Here is a 15,665-nt window from a genome sequence, read left to right as displayed (position 1 = left end):
TTGTGCCAAGCTCTAGGTGGGGTTTTGGAGACCCAAAAACAAATGAGACAAGGTTCTGGCCCTCAGGTTACTCGGCTGTAATGTGTTGAAGTAGGATATCTGGGAAGCAGGATAAAGGAATGGTCTGAGCTCTGGAAATGGGAGACTGGGGTTTAATTTCTTTCTTTTTTCTTTCCTTTTTTTTAAGAGTTTATTTGTTCACTTGAGAGAGAGAGAGAGAGAGATAGAGAAAGCATGAGCAGGGAGGAGAGAGAGAAGCAGGCTCCCCACTGAGCGGGGAGCCCAACATGGGGCTCCATCCCAGGACCTTGGGATCATGACCTGAGCTGAAGGCAGACGCTTAACCGACTGAGCCACCCAGGTGCCCCTGGAGTTTAATTTCTAACTCTGTTGATTTTAGCTGTGTGACATTGGAGAAGCCACTTGGCCTCTCTGGTTCTGTTTTCTCATTTCTAAAATAGGGACAATGTTATCTTCCTAGCTTCTGAGGACTTAAATGGCACAATTATATTTAGAGCATTTGTAGCACAGTGAAATGTAGTAAGCACTTTATTTTAGTCCAAGTAATACGTTAATGATGACCTTGGGTAGGTCATTTCAATTTTGTAAGCCCCAGCTTTCTCATCCCTAGGATGGAGTTAATGCACTCACACCACGGGGCTGGGGGGCTGGAATCTTGCTGTGTTGCGGGGTCTGCGGTCTGCCGGTCTGCCGTTTCATTTCGCGGCTTCCTCCCGGGGTAAGTGGGTCACATCACACCCAGTTCGTAAGGACTGAAAGCTTGGGGATGGCAGTCAGCACCTTCCGGCGGAGAGGAGGAACCTGAGTTAACGAGGACGCGATTTCCTGGCGGCGCTCCCCGGGAAGGAGGTTTGTGCTGGGTCCCATCCCCCGGCGGTCCTGCTCAGGAAACGTGGAGAGAAAGCCAGGAACCAGGCCTGCCAGGCGCCGGGCCCCTCAGCGCCTTCCCTCCTCCCCGGCCCTCGACTGCAGGAAGCCGGCTGGCGGGCACGCCCTGCCCGGAGGGTGGGAAAGGCCGCGAGCGCGCCCCGCACTGCCGGCTTCCCAGGCCCGCTGCGGCGCGGAGCTGTCCTGACCTGCGGCAGACGCGCCGCCTCCCCCGCCGCCCGCACTCCCCGCGCGGCGTGCTCGCACATCCCGATTCACCGAGGCTGAGTCTCCCAGGCGCCGCCGCCCGGCCCGGCTCGGAGCCCACGCCGCTGGGGCTGGGCTGGGGAGGGAGAGGTCGCTGAGGCCTGAGGGTTTGTAGGTGAGTGGTCCAAGGTCACGGCTAGCCAACAGCGAGGCCGGAATTCGACCCTCGGTCTGCTGCACTCTGAAGTGTGCCCCTTCAGTCTGCGGTCCTGGTCCAGGTTCTTGAAGGGCTCAGGGGGTTCAGGTTCTAGTGAAAGCTCATGAACAGGAGGTCTGAATCCGGGGGCTCCCAGAGGTCTGTGAACCTCTTGATTTTGTGTGTAACATGTTGTGTATTGCCTTTTTGCTCAGAGTTTTAAAGGTGTCAGTGACCCCAAAAGGGTTAAGAACCGTAGCTTTCCAAGGTCACGGGTTCCTCAGTGGGGACTCCAGCTTTACGAGGACTTAAGGTTCCTCAACAGCCTGTCGCACCTTGGAGAATATCTCTGCAGGGCCCTGCTGCTACTCTGGTGGGACCTGGGTTCTCTACAGGATCCCAGGATCTTCCTCCTGGATCTTGAGAATCTTTCCATAGAGTTTCTGGGGTCTGTTTGGGGATTTGCGGTTCCTATGGAATCCTGGAGTCTCTTTCCAGAGGTTCTAGAATCTCACTCTAAGGTCCTATGGTCCTCCATGGATGTCCTATGGTCCTCCATGGATGTCCTATGGTCCTCCATGGTGTGAGTTCTAAACCTGGGCCTTAGGATGCCCTGAGATTGTGGGCAAGATATTGTGGGTGTGTCATATACATATAATTCCTGGGAGAGGTTTCATAGATGTCACCAGACTCTCAAAAGGGTGTCTGATCCCCAAAGCTGGGAAAAACATTGCTTTAGAGCATCCAGTGTTAAACAGACCTTACTCCTCTTTCACCAATAAGAGTGAGGGAAGAATAAGATGGAGGAGATAGAAGGCAACATTCTCTAGAAGGTGCAGCATGGGCTTTGGAGTCAGGCGTTCCTAGGTTAAAATCCCAGCTTTTGTGCTTCGCAGCTGTGTGACCTTGAGCAAATTTCTTAGTCTTTCTGAACCTCAAAGCCACCTCCTCCAGGAAGCCTGCCCTGTGTCCTGGATTCAGTTAGGTTCCCACTCCACATCCCCCAAACCTGATGCTCTGTGGTGCTTAATGCAATTGTTTTTAAGTAACAAGTTGTATTTAATGTTATTTTGTCTCTCTACCCCATCAGCCATGCTCCAAGAAGGCAGGGCCCTTTGTTGTCTTATAGTCTGTGCAGTGCCTAGCCCATGTTAGGCCCTCAGCCATTTACTATGAAATACATAAAAGAGGGAGGGAATGGAGGGCTTCATGCCAGATGCTGCACTGGGAGCAGAAAGGGATCAGAAATGACTAAGTGTCGTTTCTGTCCTGGAGGAGGTCCCAGGCTGGTGGGGGTAATGACAGAGTTCCTGTAAGGAACCCTAAATGTGCTAAAGGGGATAAATGCTAATGGAGAAAGCACCAAGAGATCTAAAGATGAGTGAGACTCAGTCCCTCAAGAGCTGATGGAACGATTTCCCTTTGTATTATGTGTTATGACTTAAAAAGCTCATACCATACATAAAATATCTGGGTAAACCCTTATTTTGCAGAGATGGGGACGCGGCTGCTAAGAAGAGTTCAGTGACCTGGCCAAGGCCACCCACGCAATAATGGCTGCCCAAGGACATAAGTCATTCGCTTTGGAAGTCAGCCCACATCCTTTAGGAAATGGGCTTTGATGTTGTGAAGGTCTCGGTTTAGAACCCACTAGATGTGAGACTTTGGGCATGTTACTTCACCTCCCTTGAGCCTTGTTTTCCTAATCTGCAAGGTGGGAATAATGACCTCCATAACCTATATGAGATGGTATCTGTAAAGTGCCCAGTAGGATGCTTCGTTTACAGTAAAGGATCCCTAAGTATTTGTTGAATGTATGAATGAAATACACGTCTTGGTGGGTGGCCTGCAATGTGAAGGACTGGAAATCATGCCATTGGGGGGACAGTAGGAGAAATTGCGGGCAATTTTATCCCTTCCCACTCTCACTTTCTATGATTCCTATGAAATTTAGCAGTGGCCTCAACCACATTGTTATAATTTATTGTTTGCAACCAACAAAAGTGGACCAACACCAGCTTGCTTAGCTTTCCTTTTATACCTATCTTTACTGTATTTTTTCTGATGACCACATAATGTATGCTCCTTGTAAAAAATTTAAATTGCAGAAAAGATAGGAGGAAAAACAGAAGTGCAAGTTTAGGCAGTAGACAAAAGATGCTGACATATTGTTATTCTTTGGGAGGGCCACAGGACAGGCAGCAGAAAAATTCTTCCTACTTTAAAGTCTTTCCTACTGGCCTTGCCATGGCTTCTGGAAGTTTTGTTAGGAGTCTTGCCTTTGGCTGTAGCATTGAAAGTTCAAGTGTAGGTAAGGGCTGGAGATGGGGAGAAGGAGAATTGTCTGGGCAGGGGCTTTCCCTGGAATGAGACGGACACTGTGGAACTTTCTATGGCAGTATGCACAATTGGTTCAGATGCCCACTGCTGATTGCCTCGTGGCACCCTCTCTCTTAGAATTTAGTAGAGTCTTTTTTTGAAAGTTCCTGCTATACACACACACACACACCACACAGAAAAGCAAATCAGAAAGAAAAAAGGTGAAAACATCCTATTTCATTCTCTGTATTTTCCACCTTTATGCATGTACTGAGCATATAACTTATAACCATGAGATCCCACTACACCTATAATTCCGTACCTTACTCTTATTCTTTTTCTTTTTTTAAAGTTTATTTTTTTAAGTAATCTCTACCCCCAATGTGGGGCTTAAACTCAAGAGTCACATGCTCCTCCTACTGAGCCAGCCAGGTGCCCCAGACTTTTTCTTTTTTCACTAAAATTTCTTCCTTCCTTAAGAGAGGTATCAGTCTCTAAACAATAGGATGCGTATTTGTAACTGAGCTTTCTATTGCACTGTGGAAGCCTTCTACACTGTTGTCTGGCTTTGGCATATTGTCACATGTCCCTTGATCGCCATTCCAAAGCTCTCTGGGAAATGTGGGTTCAAAACTCTGTGCCCCTGTACAGACCATTATGAGGGCTACGATTTACATAATATAAAAATAGGAGTCCTGAGTCAATGGAGAAATGAAACCAAACTATCTACCAGTTTGATGAAACCAAACTGTCAACCAGTTATTTTGATCTTTTATGGAAAAATTGCCTGAGGGCCAATGGGTTATGTGGTGAAAATGTTTACAGCAGAATTGCTTTGCAGGAAAAGTCCCTAGAACCAAAAATCTACCCCATTCCTTGTACTGACTGAGATGCGTGAGGTCAGGACTCCCCTGTTCACCTTACTGTCAGCCCAAAGGCCAGCACAGGACAGGCCTTACTGGGAGGATGTGTTGAAGTAGTAATAGCAGCAAAACCATATTGGGGCATGAATGAGGTGCTAGGCTCTAAACTAAGCTTTTCCATGTGTTATTTCATTTAATCCTCACAGCCACTGTATGAGGTAGGTACTATCATTATTCCCACTTTTCAGATGAGAGGCTGAGGTGCAGAGACTTGAAAGCCTGAGGTCACACAACTGGTAAGTGACAGAGCCAAGATTTGCATCCTGAGCTTTTCTGTGCCAAAGCCTTTGCTGTGAATGAGCAAATACATGATTGATGGGCTTGTGGGTCTCGGAGGGAAAGTTCTACCTTCAGAACCTCCCCTGTGTGTCCTAGGTTCTCTCTGCTGATGGTCTGCAATGCTTGGAATCAGCATCCCCACACAGGAGGAACTCAGTAAAGGCCTTTTCTTTGCCTGCAGCAATCCTGTGGCCGTGCCTATTATTCATGGGAAGTAGCATTTTTTAATCTCCTCTTCTAAAAATAAGCTGCAATTTGTTAGGGGCCCTTGAGAACCAGCCCAGGCATTTCAGGACAGCCATTTGCTTGTCTGCAGCTCAGGAAATTAATCAGAACCCCAAAGCCCTTTCCCTCTTCCCACAGGCCAGCACTCTGGAAACGCCCAGTGCCTTGCTGCAGCTCTCCTCGAGGACTGCAGAGATGCCAAGGGCAGTTGAACACAGATCTATCTCTTTGTCAGGGAAGGGAAGTGAGAGCAGAAAGGCATGAGGGAGAAATGGGTCAGCTCTGCTGCAAATAACTTGCAGAGAGAACTTGAAGCTGTCCTCCACTTGGACGGGTGCTGAGTGACAGACACCCTGGGGTGTCAGATGTGACTCTGCAGAATCCCCCTGTGGTCTAGAAACTGGAGTGTTGGTTTCTGTTCTAATGACAATGTTCTGCAGGTGACTTTTAGTGAGCCTCTCCCTCTCTCAGGACCTCCAAGTCTAACCCTATGAAATGACTGGGAGGATTATCACTAGGTGTGCTATGTGCTGTTAGGAGCTGGAAATAATATTGATGATGATGATGGAAAATAAGAATGACAACTACATCATTTCTGGAACACTGTGCCCGGTGCTTTCCACACAGTGTTTTATGTGATTTCAGAACAAACACTGCAAGGACTATATCAATATCCCCATTTTTACACATGAGAAGAATGAGGCTCAAAGAGAGCTAGCATGGGCCAGAACATGGGTGTATAATTCCAGGGTTTTCTGGCACCACGAAACATGCGTGGTTTCTGACCTCAAGGAAGTGAGGAAGTGCTAAGAAACAAACAGGAGGTCAATTTGACACAAGTTAAAATGTGTTCATGCCCACATGAGCATCAAACACAATGCACAGGTATTTGGGTATTGAGAGCAAGGAGAGTGGGCTCTTGGTTGGGGGAAACTAGGAGGAGCTGTTAAGTTGAGATGAGACAGCAGCGGAAGAGCACGAGCCATGCGGCAGATGTGGGAAAGCAGTGGGAGTGCGAGTGGAAGTTTGGATAAACTTCACAGTGTGTGTATGTCTGTGTGTGTGTACAAAGGTAGGAAGAGACCAGACCAGGCCAGGGTTTTGGCCCTAATTCCACAGGCAATAAAGAGCTTACACAAGAGATGTCTTAAGAGACTAGCTATGCTGCTGCAGTCAGAGAGGTAGCAACCCTCCGCGCATCTGTGTCCCGGCTTGTGAGTGCAGCTCTGTGCCAGCACGTGGGAGGGCATCTATGGGGAGAGTGCATCTGTGGCTGTGGCTGGGTTTGGGCTCCCTTCAAAGGCCCCCCCCCTTCTCTGGGCCCTAGGTATCTTGCACATAGTAGCTCCACTGGAAATGTGTCATAGAATTATGGGAGGGACTTTTGAGATCATCTGGTCATCACTCCTTCCCATCTTAAAGAAGGTAAAAGTGAGGAACATAGATGGAAAAAGACGTGTCTAGGGTCACACAATGAATTAATAGCAGAGCTGGGGACTGGAACCCATGCCTCTATTCTGAGCGCCTTTTCCACATTTGCTGAGTAATAGAAATAGTATTCGTTGAGTGATTACTCCAGACCAGGCCCTGGGCTAAACACTTTTACATGGATTATCTCATTTAATCCTCCCAACCCTCCTGGGAGTGCTCCTCTTGAAAGCAGGACATCCTTCTTGTCTGCCATTTCGATTTCGCACCGCGCCTAGCACAGGCCCGGGGCATCTAGCTAGGCAAGCAATAAAAACTTGGGAAAGTCCAAGTCCTGGGAAGGGGGTTAAAGAACGGAGGGGGCGGGGCTGCCGGTCAGCCCCGCCCCTCAAAACAGGCCCCGCCTTCCAGGGCACTGACGTCACAACTGGCCCCGCCCCTCATTGTCAGTCCCGGGGAGCCGGAGGAGGCGCCGGCCGCCGGGAGCGGAGCGCCGGATCCCTCGGCGGGCGGGAGCGCGGGCCGGAGTCGCCGAGGTGAGGGGTTCGCGGGGAGGCGGCGGGCGCGCGGCGCGGGAGACTGGGGCGGGCGGGCGCGGAGGAGGGCGGCCGGAGGGGGCGGCCTGCCCAGGCAAGGGGTCGGGGCACCCAGGGGCGACAGGACAGAATCGGTGGGCGCACCCGGGGAAGGGCTGGGGGGGTATGAAGTTGAGGCGTGGGGCAGTTAGAGCGGAATTTTGGAGAAAGTGCTCGCACGGGGAGATTTTTTGGGGCGAGACCTTGAGAAATTTCTTGGAGTTGGAAATTTTTCTGTTGGAGGGGGAGGGAAGGTTCTGAGAGACTTTTGGTGGGAGCGAGAATCTGAGGAGAAATGTTTGGGGCAGAGAGCCGAGGGGACATTTTCGGGGGGCGGAGGAGTTTCGGGTCGAGTTTGGGCTTCAGGGGGAGGGAGCGCGGGGCGCGGTGGGGGCGGGGAGCGGCGGGCCGGGCGGGGGGCCGGGACCGCCGGGGAGGGGGCTGCGCGGGGCCCGCGGGCACCCGGGAGGAAGGAAGTGATCTTACAGGAAGAGCCCAGGAGCTCCCGAGGAGGAGGAGGACGAGGAGGAGGGACGTTTGGGAACGCTCGGGCCGGGCTGCGGGGACCGGGCTGCGGGGGCGCGGGCCGGCTGGGGAGGGGTCCCGCCGCCGCAGCTGTCGGCCCGCCGCGACCGCCCGCGTCCCGGCCGATGCTGGTCTCGCAGCCAGACCGCTGGGCCGGGAAGGAATTCGAGGCATTCGCTTTGTTTAAGTTGCCAGTAGACAGTCCTTAGGACTAATTAATGGTGGAATCTGCAGGGGGACGCGGGCGAGCCGGGCCGGGGCCGCCCCCCGCCCGCCGCTGCCGCTGCCGCAGCCGCCGCCGCCGCGGTGAACTTTCCGCAGCGCGCGCGGCCCGCCTCCCTGCGCACCCCCGCCCCTGCCCGGGCCGGGAAGGAGCCATGGCTTCCCGAAGCGCAGGAATGAAGTGCGGTTTCTGGGGCCCGTGGCCTTTGGCTGTGGAGGCTGCCTGCGGGGAAGCCGGCGTCCCGGAGCAGCCGGGCTAGGGGTTCGCAGCCCGCGTGAGAGCTCTCAGAGGGGCCTGCGGTTTCTCTTAATAACCTTGGAGAAGGCTCTGCGAGCCGAGAAAAGACCATCTTGCTTTGGAGCATCTGTTTCTTCGTCGCGTCAGCCCCTTTCCTAACACTGCAGAGCTTGTTGTGGCTTGTTTCGGAAATGCCGAGACCAGTGCTCACACTTAAGGGTGGGAGAAGGGAAGAGACTAGGCGCCCCCCCCCCCCCCCCCAACAACCCTGCAGTGTAATCTCCAGAAAGCTAGAGATTGCTTGCAGATTCTCCCGTCGCACCTTCACTGACTTGAATGACCTTGGGAAAGGAATTGTGCTTCTGAGCTCCTGGTGCCTTATCTGTTGATTGAGGAGAAAATACTCTCTGGACCTCCCTGCCTTTTGGGGATATTTTGAGAGGTGTGGTTAGTTCAGGGCATTTTACGGACTGCTGCAGTTCTGGCCTAAGGAGCTGGATTAGAGTCAGAGTGGGGGGAATTCAGATCCACTAGTAAGATTTTATTAGCTCAGATTAGGTAGGGAAGGACAGGTTTGGATTTTAGGAGGATATTTCCCTTTGGAGAATCTGTACAGTATGTTCCAGATTGTATTCTCTCACTTTGTGTGCAGCTTTGGTGGTATTCGTGTGGTTAAATTAAGTAACTCCCATAGAAAACTCTTCTGTCAGAAATAATTATTTTGCTCAGGATTCCCCTTGGGGCAGATTAAGGTTTTGCTTAATTTACTCAGAAGAATTTTCCAGGTTTCTAAAATTAAATCACTTTTCTAAACATAGTAACTAAAGTTTGAAAAATTGGAAATAGTGGGATGGGGAGGGAGTTGATTAGAGTATGAACAAGGCAGCAAATACAGGTTCATTGTTGTTCTGTGATTACTAACAGGGATTATGAATTAGCCTTGATTAATAGGTATTTTCTTACTCCTAAATAGTTTAAGACCAAGAAAGGGAGCTTATTTTGTTGAGTTGCTTACTGTGTGCCCAGTAATTGTGCTAGGTGGTATATATCTCCTATAGTTTTCACAACAATGTTGTGAGGTGATAGTTGGCATCCCTGCTTCCCAGATGGGCAAACTGAAGGTCAGAAGGTAAAATGACTTCCCCAAGTTTACACATACAGCTGGTAAGAAGTGGAGCTGGAATTCAAACCCAAGCCTGTTTCTCAGGTCCACGGCTATCTCCATTGTGCACACTGCATTAGTTTCTAGGCCTTTGCCTCAGCCACTGGGTCACATTGGACTGTAGAATAAGTCAATTAAGTCTATTCCCCAGTAGCATTGCCTTCTTTTTCTTCCAGCAATGTTTTCAGTATGCTTTTGAGATGTTTTTGGCTTTTGGTAGAAAAACAAACATACAAGGTTGTGCTAGTGGTGTGTCCTATGTACAGTAGGTGCTTAATAAATATATATATGTATTTTTTTTACGATGGAAGCATTTGTATTGAAATACAGATACCTGGGTGATCATAGATTTCATTTATATAATGGAAGATGATGGATAGCTAGTGGTCCTTCTGTAGAGGCCATCATTAAGGTGACATTCATGATCAGAAGCAAGAACCATTTTTCATGTAATAGGGCTTTTTGGGACAGTGTCAGCTTCTGAGTAAGGCACATTACTTACAGGTAGGACCCAGATAGTCAAGCTGAGAAATTTGGTGTAAACTTGGAAGCACATGATAGATGCTCAGTAAATATTTGCCGAAGAAATACATGCATTATTTATTTATTTATTTATTTATTTAAAAGATTTTATTTATTTGACAGAGACACAGTGAGAGAAGGAACACAAGCAGGGGGAGTGGGAGAGGGAGAAGCAGGCTTCCCGCGGAGCAGGGAGCCCGAGGCGGGGCTCGATCCCAGGACCCTGGGATCATGACCTGAGCCGAAGGCAGACGCTTAACGACAGCCACCCAGGCGCCCTCATTCTTTTTTTAAAAATCAGGTTTATTGAGGTGTAATTTACATACAATAAAATTCATCAATTTTAAATGTGCAGTTTGATGAGCTTTGACAAATGTATGCAGTTGTGTAATCCCCACACTGCCATCATTTGTTTAAACTGTGTGTTGTTTTTAAGGTATTGGTTAGCAAAGTGATCCCTGGGAATGTTGTTCTGTGTTCCTGATTCAAACCGGTGAGCTCAGGGTGAGTACTAAGAGAGTCAGTATGCCGACTTTGTAGGAAACAGGGAAACCTTTGGTATTTATTGGTGAGGTGCATGAGAAGAGTAAGACAGGTAGAGATAGGGAAACTTGGCAGATCAGGGGAAAGAAATTCATGAGGGACCAGGTTTTCATTTTAGGATGAGGATATACATTGTGGGGGGAAAATTACCCAAAGATTTATTAAGGAGTTGAACTTACATTTTTATTTCCTTTTTGAAATGGTACCTTCTGAAATATAAAACTTCAGCATCTTTGGCTATACTTAAGTGCTTTACACCTTATAGTTCAAATAATTCTTAAGGGTGGGGATGCTATAAAATAATTGAAGGCCTTGCCCTTCCACCTATGGCAGAATATCCTTAGTGTTTATCTCTAACTTATTTTAGTTAATATTCCACAAAGGGAATACATCAGTTAGAAATTGTGTCTTTCTTGGAAGACATAAGATTATTTTTTCCTTGTCATAATTTTTAAAGATTTATTTATTTGAGACAGAGACAGGGTCGTGGGGAGGAGTAGAGGGGAGAGGAAGAGGGAGAGAAGCCGACTCTGCGCTGAGCGGGACATGGGGCTTGATCTCACCACCCCAAGATCATGGACCTGAGCTGAAATCAAGAGTCAGATGCTTAACCGACTGAACTACTACCTGGGCACTCCTCCTTCTCATAATTTCTTAGGTCGCTGAACCTGTCCCAATCTGCTGCTATAGCTCAAGTCTGTCTTAGAAAAAGTCTGAAGCCTCTGTTGCCCAGCTTCTAGAAGCAACCCCATTAAAAAAAAAAAAAAAAGATTTTATTTATTTATTTAGAGAATGAGCGTGAGCGAGTGTCAGTGGGGGTGGAAGGGGCAGAGAGAGAAGGAGAGAGTCTCAAGCAAACTCCGTGCTGGTTGAAGGGTTTGCTATTAGGACCCTGAGGTCATGACCTGAGCCGAAATCAAGAGTCTGATGCTTAACCTACTGGGCCATCCAGGTGCACCTAGAAGCAGTCCCATTTTTATATCTAACTCCTCGTATCTCTTTATCCATTCTGTTTCTACATGTTGACTATTTTATAACCCTTCTCTCCCACCTGTCAGTCTTGAGAATGGAACCTCATCAGCATGGGCCCTCCGTATATCATTAGGAAATAATAATTAAATTAAAATACCAGTCTACCAACTCAATATTTTGGGTGATGATAGGGAGAAAATAATAACTGTGCGGTAGTCATTATCCTCTTTATACATGAGGAAGCTGAGCTCAGGGCAGTTACTGCCTGAGGGGGAGAGACCATTGATTTGAACTCAGAGTGACTGGTACTCAAGTTTGGGATTAGTTTCGTTACAGTCTCTGTGTATTCGGGTTGGGGGAGCAAGCGAAGAGCTTGGAAATACCATATTAAAATATAAGCCAAAACATAAGTAAGCATTGCAAATCTTTTAGGCTTTGCTATGTGTTATTATTATTATTATTATTTTAAGATTTTATTCCTTTATTTGAGAAACAGCACAAATAGGGAGGAGGGTCAGAGGGAGAGGGAGAAGCAGACGCAGGCTCTCCGAGGAGCAGGGAGCCGGACACGGGACTCTGAGATCCAGCCCAGGACCCTGATATCACGACCTGAGCTGAAGGCAGACGCCCAACCCACTGAGCCACCAAGGCGCCCTCCCCCCCAATTTTTTTTTTTAATAAAGATTTTATTGGGATGCCTGGGTGCCTCAGTCCATTAAGCGTCTGCCTTCGACTCAGGTCATGATCCCAGGGTCGTGGGATCAAGTCCCACATCAGGCTTCTTGCTCAGCAGGGAGCCTGCTTCTCCCTTTGCCTGCTGCTCCCCCTGCTTGTGCGCTCTTTCTCTCTGACAAATAAATAAAATCTGTAAACAACAACAACAAAAAGATTTTATTTATTTGATTTTTTTTTTAAAGATTTTATTTATTTATTCACGAGAGACAGGGAGAGAGAGAGAGAGAAGCAGAGGGAGAAGCAGGCTCCCAAGGAGCAGGGAGCCCGATGCGGGACTTGATCCCAGGACCCCGGGATCATGACCTGAGCCGAAGGCAGACGCTTAACCATCTGAGCCACCCAGGCGCCCAAGATTATATTTATTTGAGAGAGGGTGTATGCATGCGCATATATATAAAGAATACAATTTGATTTTTTTTTTTTTACAAACAATATATCTAGATCAAAACAGTATTACTCGTACCCAGAAGCCCCCACCAAGTTCCTTTCCAGTTCCTGTCTCTCTTCCATCTCCCAGCATGACTTCTAACAGCATATATTAATTTTGCCTGCTTTGTACTTTTGCAAAAATGGAATCATACAGCAGATATTCTTTTGGGTCTGGTTCCTTTTATTCAACAGTATGTTTGTGAATATGAAAAAACTTTTAAGGGCTTTCTTTAAGGCTTGGAATAAAATCCACATTCAAACTCTTTATCTTGGCTTATGATGTCTTATATAACCTGGTCCCGCCTACCTTTCCAGCTTCACCTTATACCAATCTTGTTGCCCATTATGCTTCAATCACATCAGCTTCTTATTTATCCTTAACAAGCTCTTTCCTACCACAGGGCCTTTTTACGTGTGGCTCTCTCTTCGTTGAACACCCTTTCCCCTGCTCTTTGCCTGGCTGCCTCTTTCAAGCCTCAGCATATGTATCAGAGATACTCTCCCTCATTATTTTATCTTGCGAGTCCTTTTCCATTATTCCCTGTTGCTGGAGTCTGTTGCCTCCTCCCTTCATAGCACCTATTACGGTTTATAATGATATATCTGCTTGCATGATTTTTTTTTAAGATTCCATTTATTCATTTATTTGAGAGAGAGAAACAGCATGAGCGGGGAGAGGGTCAGAGGGAGAAGCAGGCTCCCCGCCTAGCCCGGAGACCGATGCGGGACTCGATCCCAGGACCCCGGGATCATGACCCAAGCTGAAGGCAGTCGCCCAACCAGCTGAGCCACCCAGGCGCCCTGCTTGCATGATTTTTATCTGCCTTCCCCATAGACTTCACAAGAGCAGGGAACTCATCTGCTTTGTTCATCAGTGTGTGCGTAGTACCTGACACAGTGACTGACATGTAGTAGGTATTTAATAAATATTTAATGACCACATTCCAATTCAGCATCTTTGTTCCCATTATCTTTTGTCCTTTTCTTATGCGGTTTAACTATTTAAACTTTCCTATCCTTCAAGGCTCAGCTCAGTTCCTTTCTATGAAGTCTGTGCTGACTTTGAAGTAGTAAATCTTCTCTAAAATTTTGACATTTATTGCTGATAGCCCTCATGTTCTTGGTAAGTCACACTGGCATGTATCTTATCTACCTAATTGGATCCAAAGCTCTCCCCCACCCCCCAAATCTTGCAGCTTGTAATGCCAGTACCCCTTATATTCTTGGTCAATTTTACTAGTTTGTATCTTTACCTAATTTGATCAGAAGCTTCTTCATTAGAAGCTAAGTTGTTTTAGCTGGTAACTCCCCTCAATTCTTTTAAATGAGCTTTGCACATAGTAGGCCCTCAGCAGAATTTTTTTTTTTAAGATTTTATTTATTTGACAGAGACACAGCGAGAGAGAGAACACAAAACACAAGCAGGGGGAGTGGGAGAGAGAGAAGCAGGCTTCCCACGGAGCAGGGAGCCCGATGTGGGGCTCCATCCCAATCAGGACCTGAACTGAAAGCCGACGCTTAATGACTGAGCCACCCAGGCACCCCCCCTCAGAATTTTTGATGATTGATCATAATGAGGCTTATGTATAGGTATCAGTTTTAATTTTTTTAAGCATTTTTTTTAAAAGATTTATTTATTTATTTGACAGAGAGAGAGAGAGACACACACACACACAGTGAGAGAGGGAACACAGCAGTGGGAGTGGGAGAGGGAGAAGCAGGCTTCCTGCAGAGCAGGGGGCCCGATGCGGGGCTCGATCCCAGGACCCTGGGATCATGACCTGAGCTGAAGGCAGACGCTTAACGACTGAGCCACCCAGGCGCCCCTCAGTTTTAATTTCTTAGGCTTATTAACATGGACTATTTTGCTTCTCTCTCTCCTCCCCCTGCTTGTGCTCTCTGTCAAATAAATAAAATCTTTAAAAAAAATGGACTCTTTATTAGAATTCTTAGGGTTTTCTCTAATCCAGAGATTGGGAGTGCTCCACCTGCTTCAGGTTGGTATGACAATTATCAGGGTGTGAAAGTACAGGAGTCCAGTCCTGGTACCACAAAGCAGATACTCCTTTGGAATCTGTCACTGGCAAAGAACTAACTATGCACAGTTCTTTCTTAGAAAGATGCTTAATCAGTGCTTGTCTGATGCTCTCAGATTGGAGTTATTAACTGAAATGAGAGACTAGGTAATACCTCACTTGAACTATTTTGTTGAATAACATTTTATTTTAATGGCAAGGGTGACTCCAAGCTTCTCTACCAGCTACCTTCTCTGACTTGCCAGTGATCTCTCTCAGTAGTAATTCTTCCTCTTTTATTAAAGGCAGAAGAATGTACTAATATTGTACATACTTTAAGCCAATTCCTGGTAACTGGGATGATTTAACTTAATATACTTATGTGGCACAATTGGGTGATACATGTAAAACTTTTTTTTAAGAGATACCTAATATGTATTTTAAAGCAATGATAATTTTGACTTTTTTTATTTAATTAAAAATTTTAAAGTAAGCTCTACACCCAACATGGGGCTCAAACTCATGACCTGGGGATCAAGAGTTGCACGCTCCACTGACTGAGCCAGCCCGGTGCCCCATTTTGACTTTTCTAATGGAATTATATCAGAAGATTGTGGAGTGATGTAGTAGTTATTTCTATGGAAACATTGGAGCAGAGGTACTTAAGGAAGTTTCTGAGAGATGTTGTTGGAGTAATTTTGTTCACAGTCATTCCTAATCTCTCACTGTTATTTTTTTCTTTTAACAACTTAGAAATATTTTATGAAACCAGCCTCTTTACTTTTTACCCCAACTAGGTCAAAATAAAAAGTAAAAGTAGAATGCATTTATATTTATCCATACTTCAGACTACCACTGGACTTCAATAAACTTTTTTTTGAAATGTGAGGAGACAAATGATTAACTTTGGGGAATTCATTAAAAAAGTGACTTTCGAGGACACCTAGGTGGCTCAGTTGGTTGAGCATCTGCCTTTCGGCTCATTTCATGACCCCAGAGTCCTGGGATCGAGTCCCGCATGAGGCTCCTTGCTCAGTGGGGAGCCTGTTTCTCTCTCTGCCTGCTGGTCCCCCTGCTTGTGTTTTCTCTTTCTCTCTGACCAGTAAATAAGTAAAATCTTTTAAAAAGTGACTTTCAGAATGGATTACAAAGTTAGTATATACTCAACCCAGTCTCTTGCACTTTTCATATTCACAGTTGTTCATAACATTGGCTTCTAGGCATCAGGAGATCTTGGAGTATGTTTCTGAATCATTTAGTTT

The 15,665-nt window shown here is 47.0% G+C and overlaps 1 protein-coding gene across 8 annotated transcripts in view; it reads left to right on the top strand.

Annotated features, from left to right (window-relative positions):
* The first annotated feature begins 719 nt into the window (after positions 1–719).
* LUZP1 (leucine zipper protein 1) overlaps positions 720–15,665 on the top strand; it is a 101,024-nt gene continuing 86,078 nt past the window's right edge. For 4 of the 8 annotated variants that reach the window (XR_003522098.2, XM_027605722.2, XM_027605704.2 and 1 more), the window contains exon 1: positions 6,927–7,001. The gene's annotated coding sequence lies outside the window, so the exon portion shown is untranslated. Of the gene's footprint in view, positions 740–838; positions 871–1,166; positions 1,271–6,926; positions 7,002–15,665 lie in introns of those variants that run through there. The other 4 variants (XM_027605686.2, XM_027605661.2, XM_027605656.2 and 1 more) reach the window with 4 other exon arrangements.

This window comes from Zalophus californianus, chromosome 4, assembly GCF_009762305.2.
Source record: "Zalophus californianus isolate mZalCal1 chromosome 4, mZalCal1.pri.v2, whole genome shotgun sequence".
NCBI classification, from domain to species: Eukaryota; Metazoa; Chordata; class Mammalia; order Carnivora; family Otariidae; genus Zalophus; species Zalophus californianus.
This window is presented reverse-complemented; position numbering and strand designations above follow the sequence as displayed.